Source organism: Podarcis raffonei, chromosome 14 (assembly GCF_027172205.1).
Source record: "Podarcis raffonei isolate rPodRaf1 chromosome 14, rPodRaf1.pri, whole genome shotgun sequence".
In the NCBI taxonomy this organism is placed as follows: Eukaryota; Metazoa; Chordata; class Lepidosauria; order Squamata; family Lacertidae; genus Podarcis; species Podarcis raffonei.
In genome coordinates, this window is record NC_070615.1 from 3,420,037 (window position 1) to 3,447,739 (window position 27,703).

General features: G+C 41.5%; 1 protein-coding gene across 3 annotated transcripts in view; it reads right to left on the reverse strand.

The window, feature by feature from the left end:
- Nucleotides 1-27,280, reverse strand: part of OTUD7A (OTU deubiquitinase 7A) — a 120,636-nt gene extending 93,356 nt beyond the window's left edge. For all 3 annotated transcript variants that reach the window (XM_053365425.1, XM_053365428.1, XM_053365424.1), the window contains exon 1: nt 27,209-27,280. The gene's annotated coding sequence lies outside the window, so the exon portion shown is untranslated. The remainder of the gene's footprint in view (nt 1-27,208) is intronic.
- Nucleotides 27,281-27,703: the final 423 nt, after the last annotated feature.

The window sequence follows — 27,703 nt, forward strand, 5'->3', positions numbered from 1 at the left end:
GAGGGGGCTGCTTCAGCCGCAATATAGCGCTGGGTGAAGCAGCCCCCAGGCTCCGGCCCTCATACCGGTCCAGGGCGATGGATCAATACATCCCCCAGGTCTACCGAAGAATAAAACAAGTACTGTAGCAGAAATTCATAAAACTGCTGCAATTCCTTCAAAAACCCCAAAGGCCTTTTAAATAAGGTTGTTTTACCACTTTTCTAAAATCAAGAATGAGCAAGTGACCTCCAAGTAACACACTACAGAAAAGACCTCAGACATAAATAATATCCAACGTCTGAAAACAGGCATAAAGAGCAAAATTTCACCTGAAGAGCTACTGGCATGAAAGGGGCATGTGAGAGGTTTTGGGTACTGCCCCCCCTTCCAAGAGTCACACTAACAAGGTACAGTAGCCTAGCACAGAAGGCTTTATCACAAAGTGCGGGGAAAGTTGAAAAGCCAACTCGAGTTGTCTCCAAGTAATTCTGTTGCTCTTGCTATTGTTTGTTGTAGCTTTTTTAGTAATAAATCTCCAAAATCTTTTTTATTGCCAAATTGTCAACTTACTTTTTTTTTTGCCAAAATTCATGCTCTTTCATATTTTCCTCATATGACTTCCTAATTTTAAAGGAAGCCCTCTTACCTTTTACAGCTTCCTTCATTCTGTTCGTTAACCAAACTGGCATCCTCTTATAATTGTTCAAACTTTTTCCAGCAATTCATTTAGCCTTTTGTTACAGTGGTTTTAAAATGCTTTCAAGGATCCTAAAAGAATTGATGCTCATCACTCTCAATGTTCATATTCCCTCATTTTTAAAATCATTTCCTCTGGCATAAAGGGCAACAATCCCACAAAAAGGACCTCGTACTTTTTACACATTATATATCAAATAATAACTTTAACCACCCCACCCCCAGTTAAATTATGGAATTTCCTACCACAAAATGTGATGGCAATAAGTAGCTTATATTAAAAGGGAACTACATTAACCTATGGAGGATAAGGCTATCAATGGCTACTGTGCAGGTTGGCTAGATGTTATTTTCAGGATCAGAAGCAGCATACTAGTCGCTGGGGAGCCCCAGGGACGGAGGGGACAGAATGATGGGCTAGACTGGTCTTATCCAGCAGAACTCCTTTTCTGTTCTTAGGGTGACATTATGTCAACAAACATGCAGTTTTAATATATCATTTGTTTTAAAAATAGTTTTATTTTTGAAGTTTTCCATAAAAAGTGGCGCAGGTTGGGATATAAGACAATTGCTAGCTAGGCTAATCAATTTCACCAATCCACTGACATTAATGAGACTGAATGGCTGTGGCAAGAACAAGAATGGCTGCAGATCTACATCTGTGATTGTCCGGTTCATATATAACATTTCATTTCCCATGCATCTGTGCGTGTGCCCAAGGTCAGCTGGCACTGTACACAAGCACAAAATTATGTGAACCAGCCATTCATCACTGTGAGAAATGCTCAGAAGAAACCTGCCTGCCCTCTTTGATCAAGGGAAAGGGAAGGAAGGAGGGGAAGGGGGGAGGACAAAGTCCTGAATACAGATCAGGGTGAAGTCTAATGTTTTTATAAGACATTTTAACTACATTTGAAGGATCTCTGGTGCTTCTATTAGTATTTAGAAAGCAATATATTCAATGACCTAATTTAACTAAGCAAAGATTGAGAGGAGACCAAAGCTGTTAAATCTGGATGCACCCTATCATTGCATCCCTAATTCACAGCACCAATAGAAAGAGACCACTGTTGTATTTTATCACCACACTCTCAAAATCAAAAATTATGATGAATGTGAAAGTGTGAATCTCAAGAACTTCCAGACTCACCAACAGTGTGAAAACCTACCCACTACTATTAAAGGGCACTTGTACTGAAAACGGTTTTTCTCCCAGACATACCACATTCACCCAGAAGAAGCAACTTTTTGACTAACTCCCATTGCCCTCGTTTACAAAAGATGTTCAATGTCCAACGTGCACATGGTTCACAACTTCCTTTGCACTCACAGATTTGAAAATACGATAGTAACAATTTTTTCAGTACAGTGGTACCTTGGTTGTCGAACTTAATCCGTTCTGGGAGTCTGTTCGACTCCCGGAACTGTTTGAAAACCAAGGCACGGCTTCTGATTGGCTGCAGGAGCTTCTTGCACTGAATCAGAAGTTGCGTTGGACATTCAGCTTCCAAAAAACATTCACAAACCAGAACACTCACTTCCGGGTGTGCGGCGTTCAGGAGCCAAAACGTCTGAGTACCAAGGCGTTCGACAACCAAGGTACGACTGTATTAATTTTTTTCAGTATTAAATTTAACCAAGTTTCAAAAGATTTTACATTTCCACTTCATATCAATGAAGAGATTGGTGCCACTGGACAAAACCACTACACGATCGGCAATCTAAAAACGGTCCATTTTAGAGCCAATTACTTGTCAAATCTCCGGCCAGCCTCACTTTTACTGAGGCTGCGTTTTCAAAGCTATGCCCTCTACCATCCTGGACGGACAATAGAACAGGGTACCGAATGAAGACATCGTTTATGTGAGCAACTGCACAGGGAAGACATCTTGCACTACTTACTACACAGGAGTACCCAGGAGCTGATTTCTCACCTTACCGTCCATACAGGAAAAATGTCTCCCTGGAAGAGGAGCGCCTATCCAGAGCCGTCTTTCCTATTGGGCTTAGTGGTGCGTTGCGCCAGGGCGCTGGCCTCTCAGGAGTGCCCCAGCGAGTGGGGGATCTGCGCGGCTTTGCCGGTGGCCTCCCCTTTCCCTGCACACCCGCCAGCTGTGCCCCATCAACCATATGGCTGGCGGGTGTGCAGCTTGCCTCCCAAGCCTCCACGGGAGGAGAGCAATCCCTGCAGAGGCTTAGGATAGAAGCTGTGCCAGCCCCTCCAACTATATGGCTGGCGGCAGCAGCAGCAGCTAGGTGTGCGCTCGTGGGTGCGCGCGCTCTCCCGTGCATCCGCACCCACAGGAACCTCTGTGCACTCACCATGGTGGACAGCATCTACCAGACCCACTCACTGGGTGTGGCGGCCGAGGGGCTGCCAGACCAGTACGCCGATGGGCGTGTGGCGTGGGTCTGGCAGCTCTACATCAGCGACATGCGGAGCCGCACCACCAAGTACAAGAACTGGCTGGTGTCACTGCTGCGCGCCCAGCGCTCCAACATGGTGCTCGATGTGGCCTGCGGCACCAGGTGAGCCACACAGCAGGAGGAGGAGGAGGCAGTGCTGGGTGCTGGATCATGACCCAGCTTGAAGGCCTGGGCTCCCTTTGTCTCAGGGAGGTTTGTGTCTCAGGGTGCTCTAATCCGGATCCACACATGTGGCAGCTGATCAGGACCTCACCCCCCCCCACACACTCATTGAAAGCACATGGCTCAATACCCTGCACCCAAGAATCCTGGGAACTACCATCCCCGAACTACAATTCCCAACGCCCTCTAGCAAACCACCACTTCTCAGGATTCTTTGAAGGCGTGCACTTCAAATGCACCGGGTGTGCTTTAAATGAAAGGAAAGGGCCCCCGTTGCTTTGTTGTGGAAGAGGCTCCCCCCCCCCATTAGGAATATGACATGCGGGCGTGCAGCTTCCTTCCCAAGCCTCCGCGGGAGGAGAGCGATCCCTGCAGAGGCTTGGGAACAGGTCGACAACTCTGGGAAACGGGGGGGTGGATCTTTGCACCACGGCGCCTGATATGCTTAAGACAGCCCTGGTCCTATCACTTCAGTGACTTAAAAATTTGCCTTTTTTGCTTGGGTGGCCAAAAAGATCAGAAATGAAACTCTGGACAATATAGCCATGAACTGTAAGGGAGACGCAGAGATCTAAATAGAGACCATTATTTGTGGCGCGACACCCCTTTCGCTTGTATTTATTATTGTTCAGATTTGTATGGCTAGTATTTTAAAGTATTTAAAACTAAAGTTATTTTAGCTGGTTTGGATTTCCACATCAGAAAGGCAAACTGAATACATTTGATTTAGTAAAAGTACTGTTTTACTAAAAAAAAGTGGTGTTTGTACACTCCCTTGACCTTCTTAACCATAACTATTTGCTATATAGGCAATTAATACCTGCCCTAGCCTCAAAGGGCCAACACACATCATTAGCTGAGATTGCCAATTGATTTGTTTACCATTTATCTGCAGAAGCAGCTCTCATGTGATTGTTGCAGTTCTCACAACTACAACAGTTTAGGTGTCCGATCATGCAACAGCTGCACGGAACTGTGACAAATACTAATTATTCTTAAAAACTTGTATCTGAAAGTCTTCAATGCCTGTTTTTCTTTATCCTCCTTACAAGATTCATTAAAACTTTGGTTAAAAAATTATTGTAATTATATTTATTTGCGGAAATTAAGACTAAACTAATAGCTTCCTTGATCTTCAAAAATACTGTTTGATATTCAAAGCATGACTTAGTTTTACTTGAATTTTAAAAAAAAAACCTAGGAAAGACTTTTGTGTTCAATTATTTAAAAATGAACAAATCTGAGTAAATCATGAACACTTGTATTTTTTAAAATCAGTGGTATAACAACTTTATACCACTAACAGCTAGAGCTGTTGTTGCTCAACAAGGGGTATATGGGGTGTTGGGGGAGGGGTAGCACCTCCGGTGGGCTCCTTCTGGGGTCGTTTGCCCAGCTTTGATCCCCACCCTGCACTGCCAGCATGCAACAGTGGCCACAATCCCAGGAATGGCTTTGATTGGCCAGTTAAACCAGGTGTGGGCAGCTGATGGGACTCAAACCCTCTGTGAGTTAGGAACTTCCCTTGCATGTGAAGACAGGCTCCATTGGATGGACTGGATGAGCCCAAGAGTAGGTCAAGAAGGCAGTTTCTGCACATTAGGGCTGGGCGCTGTATCAATACATTGTCCAAATCTGTTTGAAATCCAAACTGTCGTAACAGTTTCATAATATTCAACATGATACATCATGAGACACTATGTATGTGTGTGCTACACAAAAAAATCATGATCTGGTGGAAAATGTGGATCCGGTCATCACTTCTCCCATGATTCCTGCCACCCCCGTTGCTCTGTACTATAAAATACAGTGGTACCTCTAGTTATGAACTTAATTCATTCCAGAGGTCCGTTCTTAACCTGAAACTGTTCTTAACTAGAGGCGTGCTTTCGCTAATGGGGCCGCTTCCTGCCGCTGCACCGCCAGCACACCATTTCTGTTCTCATCCTGGGGCAAAGTTCTCAACTCGAGGTAACTCTTCCAGGTTAGCAGAGTTTGTAACCTGAAGCGTTTGTAACCTGAGGCATTTGTAACTCGAGGTACCACTTTAATAGTTGCAGCAGTATGTTAAAGGTAAGAAAAAATGTTTCGGTTTTAGACCCCTAAGTAGCCAGGATATTACCCTGTTTACCTCTACATATTTCTATCATGATATACTGGTATATTGCAATGCTTAACTGGGGCATAGGCAAACTCAGCCCTCCAGATGTTTTGAGACTACAATTCCCATCATCCCTGACCACTGGTCCTGTTAGCTAGGGATGGTGGGAGTTGTAGTCCCAAAACATCTGGGGGGCCGAGTTTGCCTATGCCTGGTTTAACTGGTGATATATCACAATGTTGAAAGCCATCCATTGCTCAGCCCTGCTGCATGTGCTATAGAGCGAAGTGAGGGCAGATGCGGCTCGTCGCCCTGGGAAAGTAGCCCATCTAGGAAAAGAAAACCTATTATCCAAAACGTCCACTGCTTTGTGGGATATCTTTGGGAGAAGAAATAGCTCAACCCAAATCTGGAGTGGAGTCCCTAAGGGGGTTGGATGGTGCCCTGCATGCCTCCTCCCGGGCACTCCTGCAAAGCTAGTGCCAAACATCTTGCTCTGCCTTCCTATGGACCACAGCAGCGAGGACCCTTGTCCCCTGGCAGCCCAGCACCGCCATACACACCACCCAGGCCTGGAGGCTGGGGAGGTCACTTGGGGGTTGCTAACGCAGCAATCTGACTTCACCCCCAGAGGCGGACTCCGCTGTCTCTCGACCGAAGCCTGTGTGTATAACAAAAAGATTGCTTTTTAAAAATAAACAAGTAAAGCCTCACCACAAAAATTATTATTATTATTATTAATTAAATTTATATACTACCCTTCATCAAAAGAATAAAATACCATAGTGTATCCCCAACACTGCAGTGCATCCTTATCAGGATAGGCTTCTATACCCTAGATTCCTCTCTTGTTTTCTATGTGCCGCTCTTACTTCTATCACATGGAAGGAAAAAATCGGGTCTAAATAAACTAGAAGTTGGTAAGGGAATGTGTGCCTAAGAAAGACTAAGGGCAGCTGACCCATGGGATTTCTAAAGCATCTACTGTATGATGAAAAGGAGGAAGAAAGGATGAACCAACCTCCTTGACCCCCTAGCACCTTGAAGGTAGCCTGGTGATTTAAAAACTCTACCCTGGACTTTCCTACTCCAAGCTGTAGAGAGCTCTGGCTCAGGGCTGAGAGAAAGTCAAAATCTTGAGCTTTTCTCTGTACTATACAGCACACTGAGGGATGCTTTCAGGAGGTCTCGAAAGAGACTGCAAGGCTAGTTGGAGCTGTGAATTTGGACATTCCTGTTATAGGCTGGGGATACACTTGCAACATTTTAGTGTAGGTCTGCATCTTTGTGTCTTGCAGTCGGCATTCAATATGAACCAGTCACCAAAATGAGCCAGCTGCCAGTCATGACTCAGAACCGCCCTCTTGAGACCAAACTGAGATTTCCAGTCACATGGTTTGCAATAGAGGTCTCCTCTGGCTGGGCGGGAGAGCCAAAGGCTCCCTTTCCACAGGCTCTCCAGGAAGCCTATTGATTTGCTGAAGAGGGAACTTTTCCATTGTTGTACAATTTGCAAACAAATGGTTTGCAAACTGGGAAGAGTTAAATGGATTGCTTCTCTCTTGCCGGAGGGGAGGGGGCAGGGAGCACCCTGCTTTTCACCTCTCCCCTTAAAGAGCAATCTGTGCAGGTAGTTTGCAAGCGAATGGATTGCTTCTCTCTTGCAGGGTGGGGGGAGCAGGAGGGGAGATAAGGCTGTTCAAAGAGAAAATTATAGTTTTGCAGTGTGGGAAACAACCTCTAAACTGGCGCACATGCTATAAAATTGAATCTTTGAGAAATAGAAGAAAGGGGGATGTAATTGTATGATATTTTAAGTGCAAGGGATGCCAGGATGACCTATCAACATTTTATAATTCAAATTACAAGTGGTCAGTATTATTTGCATTTCTTTATTGGAAGTGAAAAATGAAATAAAGAAGTGCCTCTTCTTAAGGAAACTCCATTTTTTTTATGCCAGAAGAAATGATATGTTAGGGTTTGTATCAACCACCTATGAGGGTTTTCATACTAAATCCTAGTTATCAATATAAAAGGGTCACTTTAAAAAACAACAACAACGTGAAAACATTTCCCAAAGATTTCCTCCCATCCACACTTATGGAGTTAACACACTACAGCTGCAATGGTAATTTGGGGTGGGGGCAAACCTTCAAAGAAACTGTTATGTACTGAGGGAATAGGATCCAAACTGCAGCAGTCTGATTGGTCCTAGAACAATAGGATCCAAATTGCAGCAGTCTGATTGGTCCTAGAACAATGCAGCAGTATGATTGGTTGGCAGGAACCACCCAATCATGCTCCAGATATAAGTGAATCCACAACCTGATTGGCTTACAGTAGAATTCCAGAATTAGCCAATCATGTGCAGCCCATTGTGTAAATAATGTATATAAAGCAGATACTTTGAGGGGACTTCCATTCATTCCTCCTCACCACTATGAGCTGAATAAAGAGCATGAAATCACTTTGCAACTCTGAGTATATTTCAGAAACCAAGGATTTTGAAATGGTGGAGCATCACCCTTCTTTTAAAAAGATTTGCAGGAGTGCTCCTGTACCATTTACAGCAGTGGTGGCCAAATTCGGCCCTCCTGATGTTTTGAGACTACAACTCCCATCACCCCTAGCTAACAGAACCACTGGTCAGGGATTATGGGAATTGTAGTCCCAAAACATCTGGAGGGCTGAGTTTGGCCACCACTGATTTACAGGGAAGGGCCTTGCTGAAAAATGGAGGGATCTCCTTATGTGGAGATCTGAAGACCTAAGGATTACAAATTTGATCAAGGTGGAAGATGGAGCTTTGGGGACATTGGGACCTGAAAGGATCAAGAAACAAGATTCAGGCTTCATTTTTGGGTGTGGAGGTCTGGCTGGAAGAAATGGGGATCATAATGGACTCGAGCTTCTCCGAGATTTGGTGTTTAATATCAAAGACTGTCAGAAAAACCGGCAGAGAGGAATGGAGAGAGAGTTGAGAGCCTCAGACGTGAAGTCTCCAGGCTGATGGTAGATGGACTGATGGACGTTTCAAGGGGATTGAAACCGGGAAAGGGGGGGTGGAGTTTGGGAATCCAAAGGGTGTATAATTTAATTTGTTCTGTTTTTATTTTGTTTGGATATTTTTATGAAAATTGGGGAAATCGTGGAAGGGAATCTAGGCCGATTTTAGAAAAAGGTTTAAAGAATAAGCAATGATGCATAAATATGAAGTCTATAAGGTAAAATTGGGGTTTTTTTAGAAAAAGGAACTAAATATAAAAAGGTTTAAAAATAGGGATAAGAGCTTGTTGAACCAACAATTGGACCTGGAATACAAGAGGGAGAGGTGTGGGGAAGTCAGGAAATATGTTATAGAAAATAAGGACTGTGAATTGTATGTGCTTTTAATTTTTGTTGTTGTTGTTGTTGTTGTTGTTGTTGTTGTTGTCTTTGCTTTCTTTTTTCTGTCTTTTTTGGTTTTGTTATTGTATTATGGTGGAAAATTCTAATAAATATCATTTAAAAAGAAAAAAAAATTAAGTTCCACTGTATAACCTCTTTGGGTATGCCTGGTTTCAACCCTCCAAATACCACAAATTGCAAAAAAAAAAAAACCTAACCCAAATAAATTCTCTATGCAAAGTTGTTCACAAATTTATAAAAATACAGGTTTGTGAAAGCATCCTGCTCTAATTAAGTAAAAGAGGCTTGGTTTTTACTTTTGCTAGAATGAAACTGCAGTCACATCTCTTCTGGACTGCTTTTCCACTTGATTGCTTCTTTGTTCTAAAATAACTTGTCTTTTGTGCACAGCATTTATTCCATCTTCAGCTAAATCCCACACCTTTTCTTCATTTGCTTTTCTAATTGAGTAAAAAATATATATGCCTAGCCATATCATTGTGGCAACTGAAACCTAGGTTTAAGATGCCATTTGGCACCTAGCTTTTATATGTCAGATTCTAACATTGCTTGCAGTGCAATCCTATTCCAGGTAAAAGTGCATAGGATTGCAGCCTTCAACTGCTTAGTTTGTCCCTTAACATTTAAGTGGTAGGTTCTGAGAAGTCTCCCTTAAGAATTAAAACTGAAACACATAAAACAGAAGATGTGATTTTTAAATCAACTTCATAATTTCCAAATTCTCAGAAGCTAGCAAACTGCTTAAATTATCAGGGTTTTGCAATATTATTCACCTTCTGAAATAAATCAAAGTTCCTGAGCAACACTTATAACCTATCCCAGGTAAACTAACTTTAAAAGGGCCTTTTCATTTTTCAGGGAAGTTGAATTACTAAGCTATAATTTTGAAAAACATAGCCATCTGACCATCTCCCCATGTGTTCTTGATCAGGATGGGGATTATCTGGAGCTGAAGATAAACAATAACAAAAAAATAGGTTTTTTAAAAAACTCTCTTATTTTTCAATCATATTTTTATTCTGCATTTCCATTCAGAGAAGAATGTTGAAATGCATTGCATTCTAAAAGCACGCACATATACACTAAAAACCAAATACAGTCTTCAGGGGATGGGGGTTGGTCAAGGGTTTGAAAATGGTATAAGTGCAATTTACTCAGAACAAAAGGCTAAATTAATAGTTAATAATGTGGTGACAGAGGAATTTAAGATAGAGAAAGGGACACGACAAGGCTGCCCAATTTCCCCATTGCTCTTTATTTTGGTCCTGGAGGTTCTGCTAAATATGATTAGAAGGGACCATCTGATTAAAGGAATACAGGTCGGAGCCAAACAATACAAACTGAAAGCTTTCACAGATGATATAGTATTGACGTTACAGGAGCCAGAATCTAGTACTAAAAGAGTATTAGAACTGATTCAAGAATTTGGTCATGTGGCAGGATTTAAGTTGTGTTTTTTTAAAAAAAAATATTTATTAAAATTTTACAAACAAAGAGAATTACAGAATAAGAAAAGAAAAAGAAAAAGAAAAAGAAAAAAGATACAAAAATGCAAAGAAAAATACAAAATACATAAGGAAATAAAAAACAATTAAAAAACAAATCAATCTTTTCGTATCTTATATTTCAATTACTTATTTCCTGACCTCCTCACACCTCCCTTTTTTCTATTCCAATTCACATGGTTAATTCAGCAAATCCTTTCCCTCTTTATATTTATCTTAATTCTATATCTTAACATATTATAACTTTATATTTTCATCTAATTATCAGTGCATTTTTACATATTCTTTTTAACCTTATTGCTAAAGCCACTTCATTTGAATCCAACATCATTTTAGCATTCATTAATTTTACAATGTTTCTGCAAATAGTCTTTAAACTTTCCAATCTTCTTCCACCAACTCTTCTCCCTGGTCTCAGATTCTGCCAGTCATTTCCACCAATTCCATATAGTCTATCACTTTCATCTGCCATTCTTCCAAGGTGGGTAGATCTTGTGTCTTCCAATGCTTTGCAATGAGAATTCTTGCTGCTGTTGTTGCATACATAAAGAAAGTTCTGTCCTTCTTTGGCACCAATTGGCCGACCATGCCCAGGAGAAAGGCCTCTGGTTTCTTCAGGAAGGTATATTTAAATACCTTTTTCATTTCATTATAGATCATCTCCCAGAAAGCCTTAATCCTTGGGCACGTCCACCAAAGGTGAAAGAATGTACCTTCATTTTCTTTACATTTCCAACACTTATTATCAGGCAAATGATATATTTTTGCAAGCTTGACTGGTGTCATGTACCACCTGTATATCATTTTCATAATATTCTCTCTTAAGGCATTACATGCCGTAAATTTCATATCTGTGGTCCACAACTGTTCCCAGTCAGCAAACATAATGTTATGTCCAACATCTTGTGCCCATTTAATCATAACAGATTTAACCGTTTCATCCTGAGTGTTCCATTTTAAAAGCAAGTTATACATTCTTGAAAGTATCTTTGTTTTGGGATCTAGCAGTTCTGTTTCCAATTTTGATTTTTCCACCTGGAAGCCATTTTTTTTGTCCAAATTATAGGCCTCTCTTATTTGATAATAGTGAAGCCAGTCTCGCACTTTGTCTTTTAATTTCTCAAAACTCTGCAATTTCAATTTGTCTCCTTCTTGCTCCAAAATTTCCCAATATTTCGGCCACTTGGCCTCCATATTGAGCTTTTTCTGAGCCTTTGCTTCTATCAGTGACAACCACCTTTGATTGAAAATAAGTGGCATTAGTAACAAGGTTAATAAGAATATGCAAAAATGGATTGATAATGGATGAAAACATATAGCTATAATATGTTAAGATATAGAGTTAAGATAAATGAAAGAGGGTAAGGATTTGCTGAATTGATTAAGTAAATGGGAATACAAAAAGGGGAGGTGTGAGGAGGTCAAGGAAACAAGCAAATGAGCTTAAAGATATCAAAAAATGGATTTGTTTTTTTTTTAATTTTCCTATCTATTTGTTCTTTGTATTTTGTATTTTCTTTTTTTCTATGTATTTTTGTACTTTTTGTATTTTTATTTATTTCTTTTCTTTCTTTTCTTTGCTTTCTTTTTATTCTGTAAATCTCTGTTTTTTGTAAAACTCTAATAAATATCTTATAAAAAAAATAAAAACCAAATACAGTACCATTGTGTCTTGTGCAGGGGTTACAATTCGGGGATGGTCCGTATATGCAAAAACATGTATACTGAAACCTTGGAATGGCCCTGTGTGACCATCCTTACCTTTCTGGAGCCGTGTGCTGAGTGGATCTTGCTCCCTAAGGAAGGCAGATCTCACAGTGTCATCCATGTTCCTAAAAGATCTCGCAAAACCCTCCAAGATCCTCGGAAGTAAACCTGAGAACTTAAAAGCTCTTTCTGTGTTAAAAGAACCCTGAGCAAAAGGAGCTTTTAAGCTTTCTGTGCATTTAATTTGTGTGATTTCAACCAGCCAGATTTCATCCGTATAAAGTTGAAATCACATGTGTTAAATGTGCGTAAATTGCAATTGTACCGTAAATCCAATACGCAAATTCATCTCATTGGGGAAAGATAAAGTTCAATATAAATCATCACAATTATTTTCATCACATGGGTGGGGCATATTCATTAAAACAAACAACTATGAGATAATTAGAAAATTCTCAACTTGTGACATGCTTTCTCCAGTGGAAATGATCATATAGACTCACCCCAGGATTGGGTGAAAAGGAGCAGCTGTTGGACAAGCTGTTGCTACTACTGTATATCCTCTGTACCTGGTGTTTTCCTTTTGTCTGCTTTGACCAGTTATGTTACAATCACTCTTTATTTCCTTCCAGTTGTAACACCAACTATTTAATTAACAACACACACACACATCCCGCGATGACTGCATTTTCTAACTTCAATATTCTCATGGCCCCCGGAGACAGAGACTGCAGGAAAGGAAATGAGTAGAGTTCCCCAAACACCAGCAAATGGGAAAGTATTTTTCAAAATTCCATCCTATAGACAATTTTCATCACAGAACAGAGCAATGAAAGGCATTAACTACTACTGAAAATTAAAGTGAACACAAAACACTTTAAGCAGGAAGAATTGCGGACCTCAGTAAGTACAGTCATTTCCCAAAGGCCTCCCTTATGAAGGAAGGAACTATGAGGTACTACAGTTAAATGAGATGCACATTAGTTCGGCAGACTCCCTGTAGCAAAAAGTGCCCTCTCTCTTTCCTTTGAATGAGGCAACAGAAGAGCTTTCCCAATATGTCTAGAGAGAGCTCCATGAGGCAATGCTGCTTTCTTTAAGAACTTTGGTACATTCCATTCCAAATCTCTTTCTTTTTTTAAAAAAATAAATTTTTATTAATTTACATCAAAAGAAAAAACAAACAAAAAACATATTAGTTTCACATCAAAATTTCACAACATATTCCTTTTCAGGACTTCCTCCAGCTTATCCGTAAATCATCCGTAGTTATAATTTAAGTTACGCATTTCTTAATTTTGTATTGACATTATTTATATCTTTCTTTCTATTCCCTTTAGACAATATTTCTTAGTCTTTCACAGTGCTTCTTTAAATCCCATTAGGGTTATCTGTCCTTCACTTATATGTTCCAGATATTCCACAAATTTCCCCCAGTCCTCGATGAACTTTTGGTCTCTTAAGTATCTAATCTTTCCTGTCAATTTATCCAGCTCTGCATAGTCCAACAACTTCATTCTCCATTCTTCCACAGTCGGTATTTCTTGCTGTTTCCATTTCTGGGCTAGTAACACTCTTGCTGCTGTTACTGCATATTGAAAAAATTTACAATCTTTTCTTTTTATCTCGTTTCCTAATATCCCTAACAGAAAGACTTCTGGTTTCTTTATAAATGTATATTTTAGAATCTTCTTCAATTCATTATATATTTTTTCCCAGATGTCTTTCACTTTCTTACATTCCCACCACATATGATAAAAAGAACCTTCTTTATCTTTGCACTTCCAACACTTATTACATGTCTTATACATTTTTGCTAATTTTACGGGTGTCATATACCACCTATAAAACATTTTCATAACATTTTCTTTTAACGTCATACATGCAGTAAATTTTAAGCCTTCCTTCCATAGTTTTTCCCAATCCTCAAATTGTATGTTGTGACCCACATCTCTGGCCCAGTGAATCATTACCGACTTAACTTCTTCATCCTTTAGATTCCATTCTAACAACAACTTGTACATTTTGGATAGTATTTTCCCATCATTATCTATGATTTCCATCTGAAATTTAGAATCCTTATCCGCATAGCCATGTTCCTTACTGTCTTTCCTTAACATTTCATTTATTTGAAAATAATGCAACCAATCATATACATAATCTTTAACCTGGTCATATGGTTTCATTTTCCATTTTCCTCCTTCTTTAAATAACAGTTGACTATATGTTATCCATTTACTACTCATATTAATTTTCTTTACACTCAAAACTTCTAGAGGAGATAACCAGTGTGGCACTCTAGGTTCTAATAGGTTTTTATACCTATCCCATATTTCAATTAAAGGACCTCGGAAGATGTGGTTCTCGAAACCTTTATGGACTTTCCTTTTCTCGTACCATAAATACGCATGCCATCCAAATCTGTTGTCAAACCCCTCTAAGTCAAGCAGTTCGTTGTTTTCTAGTTTAACCCAATCTTTCAACCAGCAAAGGCATGATGCCTCATAATACAATTTCAAATCCGGCAGGGCAAAGCCTCCCCTTTCTCTTATATCTGTTAACAACTTACCGTATTTTTTGCACCATAACACTCACTTTTTTCCACCTAGAAAGTAAGGGGAAATGTCTGTGCGTGTTATGGAAGAAATGCCTACGGGTGGCATGCCTACGGATTTTCCTCCTCTAAAAACTATGTGCGTGTTATGGTCGGGTGCGTGTTATAGAGCGAAAAATACGGTAAATTGAATTCTTGGCTTTTTGCCCTGCCAAATATATCTTGAAATCGCTCTTTGCCACTCTTTGAAAACTCTATTCCCCTTAATTATGGGGATAGTCTGAAATAAAAATAACATTTTTGGTAGCACATTCATCTTAATTGTAGAAATCCTTCCCCAAAATGACAATTTCATTCTTCCCCACACCTCCAGGTCCTTTCTTATTTCACTCCACACTGGCTCGTAATTATTCTTGTATAAATCTATATTTTTAGGAGTTACCCGTATTCCAAGATATTTAACCTTTTTAACCACCTCTATCTGTGATTGTTGTTGCATTGTTTCTATTGCACTATGGTCCATATTCTTCACGATCATTTTCGTTTTCTTCTTATTTAATTTAAAACCTGCCACTCCTCCAAACTGTTCCATTTCCTCCAATACTTCATTTACTGTACTTATTGGCTCTTCGATCATTATTACCAAGTCATCTGCGAACGCCTTAATCTTATATTCATTTTGTCCGATTGTCACTCCTTTTATTTTCTTATTTTGTCTAATCGAATTCAAAAGGACTTCTAACACCGTTGTAAATAATAGTGGTGAAAGTGGGCATCCCTGTCTTGTTCCTTTCTGTATCTTTATTTCTTCTGTAACTACATTATTTATAATCAGTTTAGCTTTTTGTTCTGTATAGATTCCAAATCTCTTTCAACTAACACCATTTCCTTTCAGCAACTTTCATTACACAATTTTGTACGCTACATTTTTAAAAAGGATTAAATGACACTATTACTGTTTAAACAGCATAACCAGGTAAATGGTGCTTTGTAAAGTTGCATAAACAAAAAAAGAAAAAGACAAGATCCCTGACCCAAAAGGTTTGCTTATACAGCAGAAGAGGCTTCTAAATAAAAAGACATTTCTTGAGATCTTAGCAATCTAAGGGTTCTAGGGTTTGCCAACTAACATCTGCACGACCACAGGTTCCTCATCCCTGCTCTGCTAAAATTTATTCACTTAAATCTATTTTTAAGCTAAGGGACACGGGGGGTGCTGTGGTCTAAACCACCGTGCGGCTTGGACTTGCCGATCGGAAGGTCGGAGGTTCGACTCCCCGTGACAGGGTGAGCTCCCGTTGCTCGGTCCCTGCTCCTGCCAACCTAGCAGTTCCAAAGCACGTCAAAGTACAAGTAGATAAATAGTTTAAATTTTATTCTAGGCTTCTTGCCCTGCCAGACAAATCTTGAAATATCTCTCTGCCACTTCTTGAAACAGTCCACTTTGTCCACAATTTGCAATGCCTGAAACAAAAACAACATTCTAGGCAATACATTCATTTTTATAGCAGCAATACGTCCCAGCAATGAAAGCTTCAAATTTGACCATATTTCTAAATCTTTTTTCACTTCCACCCAGCATTTTTCATAGTTGTCTTTAAATAAATTCCCATTTTTTGCTGTCATGTTGATCCCCAAGTATTTAACTTTCTTAACCACTGTTAAACCTGTCACATTCTGAAACCTCTCTCTCTCAATTGGTATTAAATTTTTCTCTAAAACCTTGGTTTTTTACTTATTCAATTTAAACCCTGCAACCTGACCAAATTCTTGAATCAGTTCTAAGACCCTTTTAGTACTAGATTCTGGCTCCTGCAACGTCAATACTAAATCATCTGCAAATGCTCTCAATTTGTACTGTTTGGCTCCGACCTGTATACCTTTAACCAACCGGTCCCTTCTAATCATATTCAGCAAAACCTCCAGGACCGATATAAAAAGCAATGGGGAGATTGGGCAACCTTGTCGTGTCCCTTTTTCTATTTTAAATTCTTCCGTCACCACATTATTTACAATTAATTTGGCCTTTTGTTCTGAATATATTGCACTTATACCGTTTTCAAAGCCTTGGCCTACCCCCATACCCTGTAAGTTCTTTTTCATAAAAATCCAAGAAATGTTGTCAAAAGCTTTCTCCGCATCCACAAATATTAAAACTGCCTTAGTATTTATATTCACTTGTAGTTTCTCTAAAATATTAATTATGTTTCTCACACTGTCAGATAAATGTCTTCCTGGGAGAAAGCCTGCTTGGTCTTTGCAAAGGAAAGAGGTGGATTTGCCCTGCCAGACTTTAAACTTTACTACGAATCAGCAGCTTTTTGCTGGTTGTAAGAATGGCTACTTCTTGAAAACACAGACATTTTGGACTTGGAAGGTTTTAATAATGTTTTTGGATGGCATACATATCTGTGGTATGATAAGGTCAAAGTGCATAAAGCATTTAAAAACCATATTGTTAGGAAAGCATTGTTTAATGTTTGGATAAGATACAAGGATCTATTGGAAAACAAAACCCCAAGGTGGCTGTCACCGATGGAAGCGAAAGCTCAGAAAAAGCTCAATATGGAGGCTAAATGGCCGAAATATTGGGAAATTTTGGAACAAGATGGAGATAGATTGAAATTGCAGAGTTTTGAGAAACTAAAGAACAAAGTGTGAGACTGGCTTCATTATTATCAGATAATGGAGGCATATAATTTGGACAAGAAAATTGGCTTCCAGGTGGAAAAATCAAAATTAGAAACAGAACTGTTAGAACCCAAAACTAAGACTTTGTCAAGGATGTATAACTTGCTGTTGAAATGGAACACTGAGGATGAAACGGTGAAATCTGTTATGATTAAATGGGCACAAGATGTTGGACACAATATTATGTTTGCTGACTGGGAACAGTTATGGACCACAAGTATGAAGTTTACGGCATGTAATGCCCTAAGAGAGAATATTATGAAAATGATATACAGGTTGTACATGACCCCAGTCAAGCTAGCAAAAATCTATCACTTGCCCGATAATAAATGTTGGAAATGTAAAGAAACTGAAGGTACATTCTTTCACCTTTGGTGGACGTGCCCAAGGATTAAGGCTTTCTGGGAGACGATATATAATGAATTGAAAAATGTATTTAAATATACCTTCTTGAAGAAACCAAAGGCCTTTCTCCTGGGCATAGTCGGCCAATCGGTGTTAAAGAAGGATAGAACTTTCTTTATGTACGCTACAACAGCAGCAAGAATACTTATTGCAAAGTATTGGAAGACACAAGATTTACCCACCCTGGAAGAGTGGCAGATGAAGGTGATGGACTATATGGAATTGGCAGAAATGACTGGCAGAATTCGAGATCAGGGAGAAGAGTTGGTGGAAGAAGACTGGAAGAAATTTAAAGACTATTTACAGAAATGCTGTAAAATTAATGAATGTTAGAATGATATTGGATTGAAATTAAGTGGTTTCTAGCTGTAATGGTATAAAAGAACATGAAAAAACGGTTTTTTATAAGTAAAAATCTAATGTTATAATAACTTAAGATTAAAGATCTGGGTAGAATAAAGAGGGAAAGAAACTGCTAAGTTAATAAATTGAACTGGAATACAAAAGAAGGAGGTAAGAGGAGGTCCGGGAAATAAGTTAATGAAAAATAATGTGATGAAAAGATTGATTGTTTTTAATTATTTTTATTTTGTATTTTTTCTTTTTTCTTTTTCTATTTTGTAATGTAAAAACCCTAATAAAAATTTTATATATAAAAAAAGATAAATAGGTACTGCTCCGGCGGGAAGGTAAATGGTGTTTCCGTGCGCTGCTCTGGTTTGCCAGAAGTGGCTTAGTCATGCTGGCCACATGACCCGGGAAAAATGTCTGTGGACAAACACTGGCTCCGTTTGCGACTGGACTTAACTGTCAGGGATCCTTTACCTTTACTCTTTTATTTTTAAGCTACTGATTTAAACATTTCCAAGCAGTGTTCAAATACAAATCAACATAAACACAGTAAAATATCATAAAACAGTTAAAAACAGAATTCTAGTGCTAATCCTAGGAATCAGGGAAACTGCACAAAAAGATACAGTATTACAAGACCTCTGAAGCAAACAACTGATAATATTTCACATGTGGCAGAGGGAAAGGCATTCTAAAGTGCAAGGATAACAGCAGAAAATGCTGTTAATTGGTAAGATGTTCTGTTTGAGTGGAGCAGCACTCCCCCTGGACGGAGCAGGTTCAGCGTTTGTGGGCACTGATCAAGAGTCGTCATCGGAGGTCTAGGTGGCAGGTAGAGCCTTTCACTAGATAGGCCCATTCCTGGACTGGGAGGTCCTGCTTGCTGAAATCCATACTTCAGTGACCTCATGTTTGGATTATTGCAATGCGCTCCACATGGAGCTACACTTGAAAATGGCCCAGAATCAGCAACTATGACAGAATGTGGCTGCCAAGTTATTAACTGGTTCAATGAGGTAGGATCACCTTACAAAGTTCTGCAACGGCTACCTGTATGCTACTAGGCTTGATAGAAGTGTCAACGGTGGTTGCAAAATGATATACAGCTTGGGGCCCAAATATCTGCAGGAGCACCTCCTCCACCAACCAATTCAAAACCTAAGGGGGTGGGGGCTCTGCTTGCATTCCCCACCAAGTCTGGGGTTGAAGGGATGTATAGAAAAGCTTTATTTGTTTTAGGGTCCCAACTCTGGAACGATCCACATTTAGAAGTATATCTGTCCCACACATAGTTAGGTTTCATACACCAACTGAAAACATTGTTATTTGCTCAGGCTGCCACAATCTGAGAAATAAGTGGATGGCTCCTCATCAGCAACTTACAAATATTTGTTTTAAATGATCAATTAAAATTCTTAAAGGTGCTGTTTTGTTTTGTTTTATATAATTTTAGTTTACTGTATTGTATAAAACATTTTGTATATTTTATATGTTTGATGTTCATTGTCCTTGACTCATTTTAAGGACAGCAAACAAATAAAATAATGTAAAAGTGCACTTTGCTCCTCGCCCACTCTTTTCATCAGTGTGCCAGGAGCTGCAGCAGCATGCAAACCAGCATTCCTTACTTCTTGTCTTCCAACAATCCTTGAATTAACATTGTGGTTTGTTAGCAGACAAACCATGAGTGCTGCTTCACACTTAGCAAGCCAGTCTCTGATTTCCTTCTCAGTGGGCTGAAATGGAACAGGGGAGCAAAGCATGGTCTTGTTCAAATTAAAACAGAGTTTAATTAAGCTGTGGTTCAATATGACATGACCAATATCTCAATCTAAAAAGTCTTTTAAAAATTGAAAAGAAGGGAAGCCGCAGCCTTCAATTATGAAAGATTCACTGACCAAGTTCCAATCTTCCTCCTTAGAAAAATACAGATTGCTGCTTTAGCTGCTTTCTACCAGCTCTTTTGAAGAATGTATTTTAAAACCACTGATTTTTAGTTTTAAAGCATTAATTCATTTTACTTAAGGCAACACAGTAAAGCAAATTCTTATTAAAGTGGGGCATTCAGTGAGATGGAAAAATTAAAAATTCCCCCATCCGGCACCATTCAGATGCAGATTGAACCGCAGGCCTAAAAGTACAATAAAGTTATTACACACAATATAACGTATTTTTTAAAATTCTTATACTTACAACTCCATCACTAATCATTTGCACTGGATAAACCATAACAAAAAATTTTTTTCCTTCCAGTAGCACCTTAAAGACCAACTAAGTTAGTTCTTGGTATGAGCTTTCGTGTGCATGCACACTTCTTCAGAACTGGATAAACCATCTACAACTTCAGCACACCATATTTTGTGATGTGCTACCACAACTGTGGGTAAGAACCTAGGAAGAGCCCTGACCAACCAAATACCTATTGGAAGCTTACAAGTAGGATGCCGTGGCATTCTGCCCACTTGTGAGTCCTACTTGAGTATACAACTGGTATACAGAGGCATACGACCTCCAATAGTGGAGAGAGAACATATTCAGCATAGCTAGTAGAATCATAGAATGGTAGAGTTGCAAGGGACCCCAGTGCAGGTATCTCAGCTAAAGCATCCATGACACAGGGCCATCCAAACTTTGCTTAAAAACCTCCAGTGAAGGAGAGCGCACAAACTACCAAGGGAGTCCATTCCGCTGCCGAACAGCTCTTACTGTCAGAAAGTTCTTTCTGGTGTTTGGTCGGAATCTCCTGTCTTATAACTTGAAGCAGAAGACAAGCTTGTTCCCTCTTCCATGTGGCAGCCCTTCAGATATATGAAGATGGCTATTGTATCTCCTCTCAGTCTCCTTTTTTCCAGACTAAACATCCCCAGCTCCTTCAACCGTTCCTCATCAGGCTTGGTTTCCAGACCCTTGATCCTCTTGGTCACCCTCCTCTGCACACGTTGCAACTTGTCTATATTCTTCTTGTCCATATTCTTCTTAAACTTCTTAAAACAAGGAGGAATGGAGCAGTCTAATACTTCCCTTGATTGTAGTTCTTGATAGCCGTATTTATTATTTGATTATTTATTCTATGTATTAAATTTATATCCCACCCTTCCTCCCAAAAGGATTCCAGAGTAGCAAACACACAAGTAGCAAAACAAAACATCTTAAAGAAACTAAAAACAATTCCAATACAGATGCATACTGGAAAAGATCTCCCATTACAGTGGTACCTCGGGTTACATACACTTCAGGTTACATACGCTTCAGGTTACAGACTCCACTAACCCAGAAATATTACCTCGGGTTAAGAACTTTGCTTCAGGATGAGAACAGAAATCACTCGGCGGCGGCACGACAGCAGCGGGAGGCCCCATTATCTAAAGTGGTGCTTCAGGTTAAGAACAGTTTCAGGTTAAGAACAGACCTCCAGAATGAATTAAGTACGTAACCAGAGGTACCACTGTATAATGCTTGTGGAAAGAGGAAGGCCTTCAGCAGGTGCTTAAAAGACAACCAAGGCAGCACCTATCTAATAGGAGGGAACTCCAAAGGGGAGATTATAGAGCACTAAAGACTTGATTCTTATATTGTGCACAAGGGACCTCCTGAGAAGATGGCATTTGCAAGAGACCCTGATGCTCCATTAATTTGTCTAAAGCCATCCAAGTTGGTGACCATCACTAAATCATGTGGCAGCAAATTACACAAACTACCGTATTTTTCGCACCATAGGGCGCACCGGACCATAGGGCGCACCCAGTTTTTTGGGGGGGAAATAAAGGGGAAAAATTATTTCCCCCCCAGACGCGGGGCTGGGGCGGGGGAAGCTTCCCCCGACCCCAGCCCCCAAACAGGCAGCTCTCTGCAAGCCGTGGGAGCGCTCCCACTGCTTGCGGAGAGGTCCGCGAAGCCTGGGTGCGCTGATCTCAGCGCGCGCAGGCTTCGGCATGCTGGCAACTCTCCGCAAGCAGCGGGACCGCTCCCGCTGTTTGCGGAGAGGTCCGCGAAGCCTGGGCGCGCTGATCTCAGCGCGCGCAGGCTTCGGCATGCAGGCAAGTCTCCGCAAGCAGCGGGACCGCTCCCGCTGTTTGCGGAGAGGTCCGCGAAGCCTGGGCGCGCTGATCTCAGCGCGCGCAGGCTTCGGCATGCTGGCAACTCTCCGCAAGCAGCGGGACCGCTCCCGCTGTTTGCGGAGAGGTCCGCGAAGCCTGGGCGCGCTGAGCTCAGCGCGCGCAGGCCTGAGCATGCAGGCAACTCTCCGCAAGCAGCGGGAGCCCAGCGCTGGGCTCCCGCTGCTTGCAGAGAGGTGTGCAAAGCCTGGAGAGCGTGGGGGGTCTGTGCGCACCGACCCCTCTCACTCTCCAGGCTTCAGCGAAAGCCTGCATTCGCACCATAGGACGCACACACATTTCCCCTTCATTTTTGGAGGGGGAAAAGTGCGTCCTATGGTGCGAAAAATACGGTATGTACTGTGTGAAGAAGTACTTTATTTTCTTCTTCTTTGGATGGCCCTGTGTTCTAGTGTGATGAGAGAAAGAGAAAAACTTCTCTATATCTATTTCTCCACACCAGGAATAATCTTATGCACCTCCTTTATGTCTCCTTTTACTTCGCTGTTCTCTAAACCAAATGTTATCACATAGCCTCACAGGAGAGTTGCTCCCAGCCCATGATCCTTCTTGTTACCCTCTTCAGAAACTTTTCCAGTTCTACAATATCCTTTATGAGGTGAGGTAACCAGAACTATGTTCTGTATTTGAAATGTGGTTGTATAACAGGATTGTGATAAGAAAAGGAATATACTGCTTTCCTAATTATGCCTAACAGGGAATTCACAGCTGGGTCAACATCATGATTGAGCCATCCATTATGACCTCAAGCTCTTGTTCCTCTTCATTCGCCATGGGCACCCCAATGTGCATCACTTTACATTTGCTTACACTGAATTTCATTTGCCATTTTACTGCTGGGCCTCTACACAATCCCTTTTTGCATTAAACACTCTGAACAATTTTGTATCAGTAGCAAGCATGGTTATCTTGCTGCTTACCCTAACTCTAGGTCATTTATGCACAGGTTAAAAACCATAGGTCCCAATATCAATCTTTGAAGGATTCCATTTTCAACATTTCTCCATTGGGAGAACTTTCCACTGAGTTCTACACTCTGCTTCTCCGTTTATCCCACAACTGCTAAGCTTACACAGGAGCCTGATGAGGTACTTCAGTCTTAGGATCAGGCTCCAAATAGAAAAAAAAGCCTGTGAGGTCATTATTGGTCCCATTTCACCATTCAGAAAAGCACTAGGGATGGAATATTTATGGCTGGAGTGGAAAGTAAGCCCAGCTTTCTTATACTATAATTTATCCACTCAGGTCTGGCTGAAGAGGGACTGGAAGAGAGATCTTTCCATCTCTACATAATGAAAGGGCATATGCAAAGGAATGCTCTCTCCTATTCAAACCTCCCAAGGATGTGTTGGAGAGTGCCAGCCAGTGTTCACAATTAGCTGGGCACGTTTTGCAACTGCCGTGGGTCCAACTGCAACCTGGAGATACCTGGATGCCAGGCTGGCAATGGACATCTCCACCTGGCTGGCCCCTCTTCTTTCTTAAGCAGGTCAGCAGAAGAGCTTATTTATTGCATTTATATCCCACCTTTTCCTCCAAGGAACACATGGTTCCCTCCTCAGTTAATCTCTACAACGACCCTGTGAGGTAGGCTAAGAAGTTGTGACTGGCCCAGTGAGCTTCATGACTGAGTGGAGATTTGAACCCTGATCTCCCAGGTCCTAGTCCAACACTCTAACCACACTGGCTTCTGCTATGGGGCAGCTCTATAAATTAAGTGGATAAATAAATAAATATGGGAAAAGCAAAATGTCACTTAGAGAAGCATCTGAAATATTTTCCTTGAAGCTTGAATTTGTTTTATTTGGGATTGTTTTATTTGATTTTTAATGTGTTGGTATAGAAATGAAATGAAAAATAATTATAACAATAAGGCTCATTGTGGAGGAAATGGCACCTAGACATTCTTCTGTGGCAACCGTAACCTAGGTTTATGGTGCCATTTGGCAGTTACCTTATATATTTGAGTTTCTAACACTGGCCACAGCTCCAGACTCCTTCCATATGAAAGCTTAAATGTTATAAACAGAGACACAAAGAGCTAAGAGGGAGTGTTATGCGACTATACTTTCTATGAAATACAACTGTAATTTCTAATGGACTCTGCTTGCTTCATAACAATCATCACCGCAGACCATTAAAGCCCTATCAATAACGGAAAATGTGTCATTTAAAACAAAAACAAAATTATTAATGTAATATCTGAGAAAATGTTTATCTCTACCACAGTTTGAAAGTTTATTTCATACCACCAGATTGAAAAATGAAGATACAACAACTTCCTTCTGTCTGACACCTAAACACGCTCGTGAGAATCAGGCCTATTGGTCTAACGAAAACAAATACAAATGATAAAATACAGATTTTCCCTCAACTTATTTTCTTAGGCTGCAATCCGACAACCTACCTCAGAGTAAGCACCACCGAATTCAATGGGATGTACATGCTCCTTAAAACAAATACCTGTAACATATAAAAGCCTTCTGACAGACTGGATTAAATGCCTCCATTGCAACTCAGTGTATCTCCTTCTTGGCCCAAATATCCTAGCTATAGGACAGATACATGAATATTGTCTGACATAAACAGACAGCAGAAGTACAATCATAAAGCACTCCTACACATTTACTCAGAAGCAAGTCTCAATGAGTTTAATGGAGCTTACTCTGAAGTAAGCAGGTACAGGATTATAGGCATGATGTGCATGACACGAATAGACAGCACTGCAAATGAAGAACAAGACAAAACAGAAACACACATATTACACTTAGGGATACATACAGTGGTACCTTGGGTTACATATGCTTCAGGTTACACACGCTTCAGGTTACAGACTCCGCTAACCCAGAAATATTGCCTCAGGTTAAGAACTTTGCTTCAGGATGAGAACAGAAATCGTGCTCCAGCGGCGTGGCAGCAGCAGGAGGCCCCATTAGCTAAAGTGGTGCTTCAGGTTAAGAACAGTTTCAGGTTAAGAACGGACCTCCGGAATGAATTAAGTACTTAACCCGAGGTTCCACTGTACTTCCATTACAGTGCAAAATACTTATGCACGTGGAGGTCAAATTCTGATCTCATTACTAAAAAAAAATTAAGAAACAATATGATCAATTTGCACTGAAAATAATTTAAAAAATCAAAAGAGCAAGTAACATTTTTTTCTCGTCTGCTATATTTTTAGACTCAAGAATAAGAAGCTTTCTTGTTCCTCTTCATAATACCCCTGTTTTAACAGAGTGGGAAATGGGCCTGAGAGGCACCTTGACACCCAGTAATGAGCCAGGACCCAATTCATATCCTCCAGGAAAAAAGCCAAACAACTATATTCACTGGCCTACCAGAAGCATCTCACAAGGGTCAAGAGAGAGAAAAAGAACTGAGAGTCCTCTACACTGCACAGTTGCCCACCATACCCACCATCTGGAATCTGGCCTTTTGCTAGAGAGACGTTATCTATATACATTAACAAATATTAGACATGAATAATTATAGATTGAGTGCAAAACAAGCAAACATTTAAGTACCAGTTTATTTAAGAGTTAAATAAAATTTCAAGATATGAAAGCAAACGAGTTCTCATATAGAATGGACCTACTTTTTTCATATTGCTAGGGTGAAAGAATGCTAGCCTCCGTCAACAGCTAACTGGTTAAAACCAATCATATCTTCAGTTGTTTCATGCAGAACTACCCAGACCATTCCAAATATCCATTCCATAATTTAAGCATTCTGAAATACCTTTTTTAAGACACATATTAATTTTGTTCTAATTTATTGGCTATTTGCATTTAATTATATGCCACAGGCCCAGGTTAAGTGTTGCTAATTACTGCACTGTTGTGGGGGAGGGGGGAGAAAGAAGAGGCTGATGAAGACACAAGAGTTTGTTACCAGATGACATCATCGGCCCTGGCCAAATCTGAAGGGTCAAGTGACAACATCTTTTCCCACACTCTGTTGCCAGAGTACCACTGAAGCCCAAAGAGCCCAGTACCATTTCTGTAGCAAATAGGACCATATTCCTTTTCTGTGAAGCCACATATCCTCTTGTGGCGTTACTATGGCATGTGGTGGGAAGCTACGGCACAGGCTACCACCCCAGCCCTCGGCTTCAGGAGGGTCTCCATAGAAACATCTACAGGTGTGACATTTCTGCAGTGATCCAGTGGCACTTTCAAAGAAATCATAATCATGCCAAAGCACACATGCACACAAAACCAAAAACCCAGTTTCCCTCTTAGCTGCTGTTGCAGATGTATCACGTTCGACAGGCACATGATAGCTCATTGCACTCTGCTCTCCCGTTCATAACTGCCAGGTGCTTATTCACTCTGATCCTTGCCAGGTCGTCTTTTGCAGGCAGCAGAGGGAGGCAGAGGAAGAGAACAGTACACAACCCATGTGCATACGTGGATGGGGACCCACACACAAACGCAACGGTTGTGCAGGCAACTAGCAGCAGGATGGCCTAGCAGCCTTTCTTGGCCAGTGGCCCCCCCCCCGTCACCTCCGCTATACGGAGGCTGTTCTCAAATGCTGGGGAGCCATGATCAGTCCAGCAACCTACTAGATACACCCCCAAAACACACACCTTGGCACATCACCCCTTTATTTGCTTGCTGAAAAACCAAGCCGGGTCCAGCAGACTCTGGCTCTTTTCCCTTACCTGCTCCAGCATCCCGGCTCAGGAAGGCATTTCCCAGCAGCTGCGAGAGGCGGGCGGGGGGGGGGGAGAGAAAGAGGGAGAGAGACGGAGCTTCTGCAATGCAGACACTGCCTTCTTCCCTTCGCAAACCCGCCCGGCTCCGCTCTCCGCTGCCTTGTCTCTCTCTCTCAAATGAAGGCGAGGCGAGCGACGAGGAGAGGAAAGAAGCGGCGGCCGCGAAGGAGACCCCCCCCCCGCCGCCCTCCGCCAGGGGCCCCGCGCTCGCCTCCCCCGCCGGGCGGCTGCAGCTGCCGCCTCCTCCTCCTGCTGCTGCTGCTGCTGGGCTCGGCCGCGAAGGCAGGCCGGCCGGCCGGCGGGCGGGGGCGACCCGGGGAGGAGACGCGCCCAGTCCCCTGCCTCCAGCCCGAGGGCAGAAGCCGAGCAGGCGCCCCTCTTCACCTGCCGCTGGCCGCCCGGCCGGGCTCGACCCGTCACGACCAGGCTGCCGCCGGCGCCTCCGCCCAGCTCGCGACGCCGCCGCCGCCTCCGCCGCCCGCCGCCGCGGCGCACCAGCCAGGCCCGGCCCACCCGCCGCCGCTGCCGCCGAGGTGATGGGGCGGCGGGCTCCTCCTTCGCCGGCGCCCGAGGGGAGGGCGAGGCGCCCAAGGCGGCGGACACAAACTGGAGGCGGCCTACACACACGAAATAGGGGGAAAGTCCATGGAAAGGGCAGCCATGTGGTGTCATGTAATGTAAAGTGGCCACAGATAAAATAGGGAGAAAGCTTTAAAAAAAGAAAATGGAAAAGGCAACCATTAAAATGTAATTATAGTAAGGTTACCAGATTTTTTTCCAATGAATCCAGGGTCACTTTAATTATTAAATAAATCCTACACATTTGGGACGTTGATGCTGCCGCAATGGCAGTGGCAGAGGGGCGGCCGCCACCTTGAC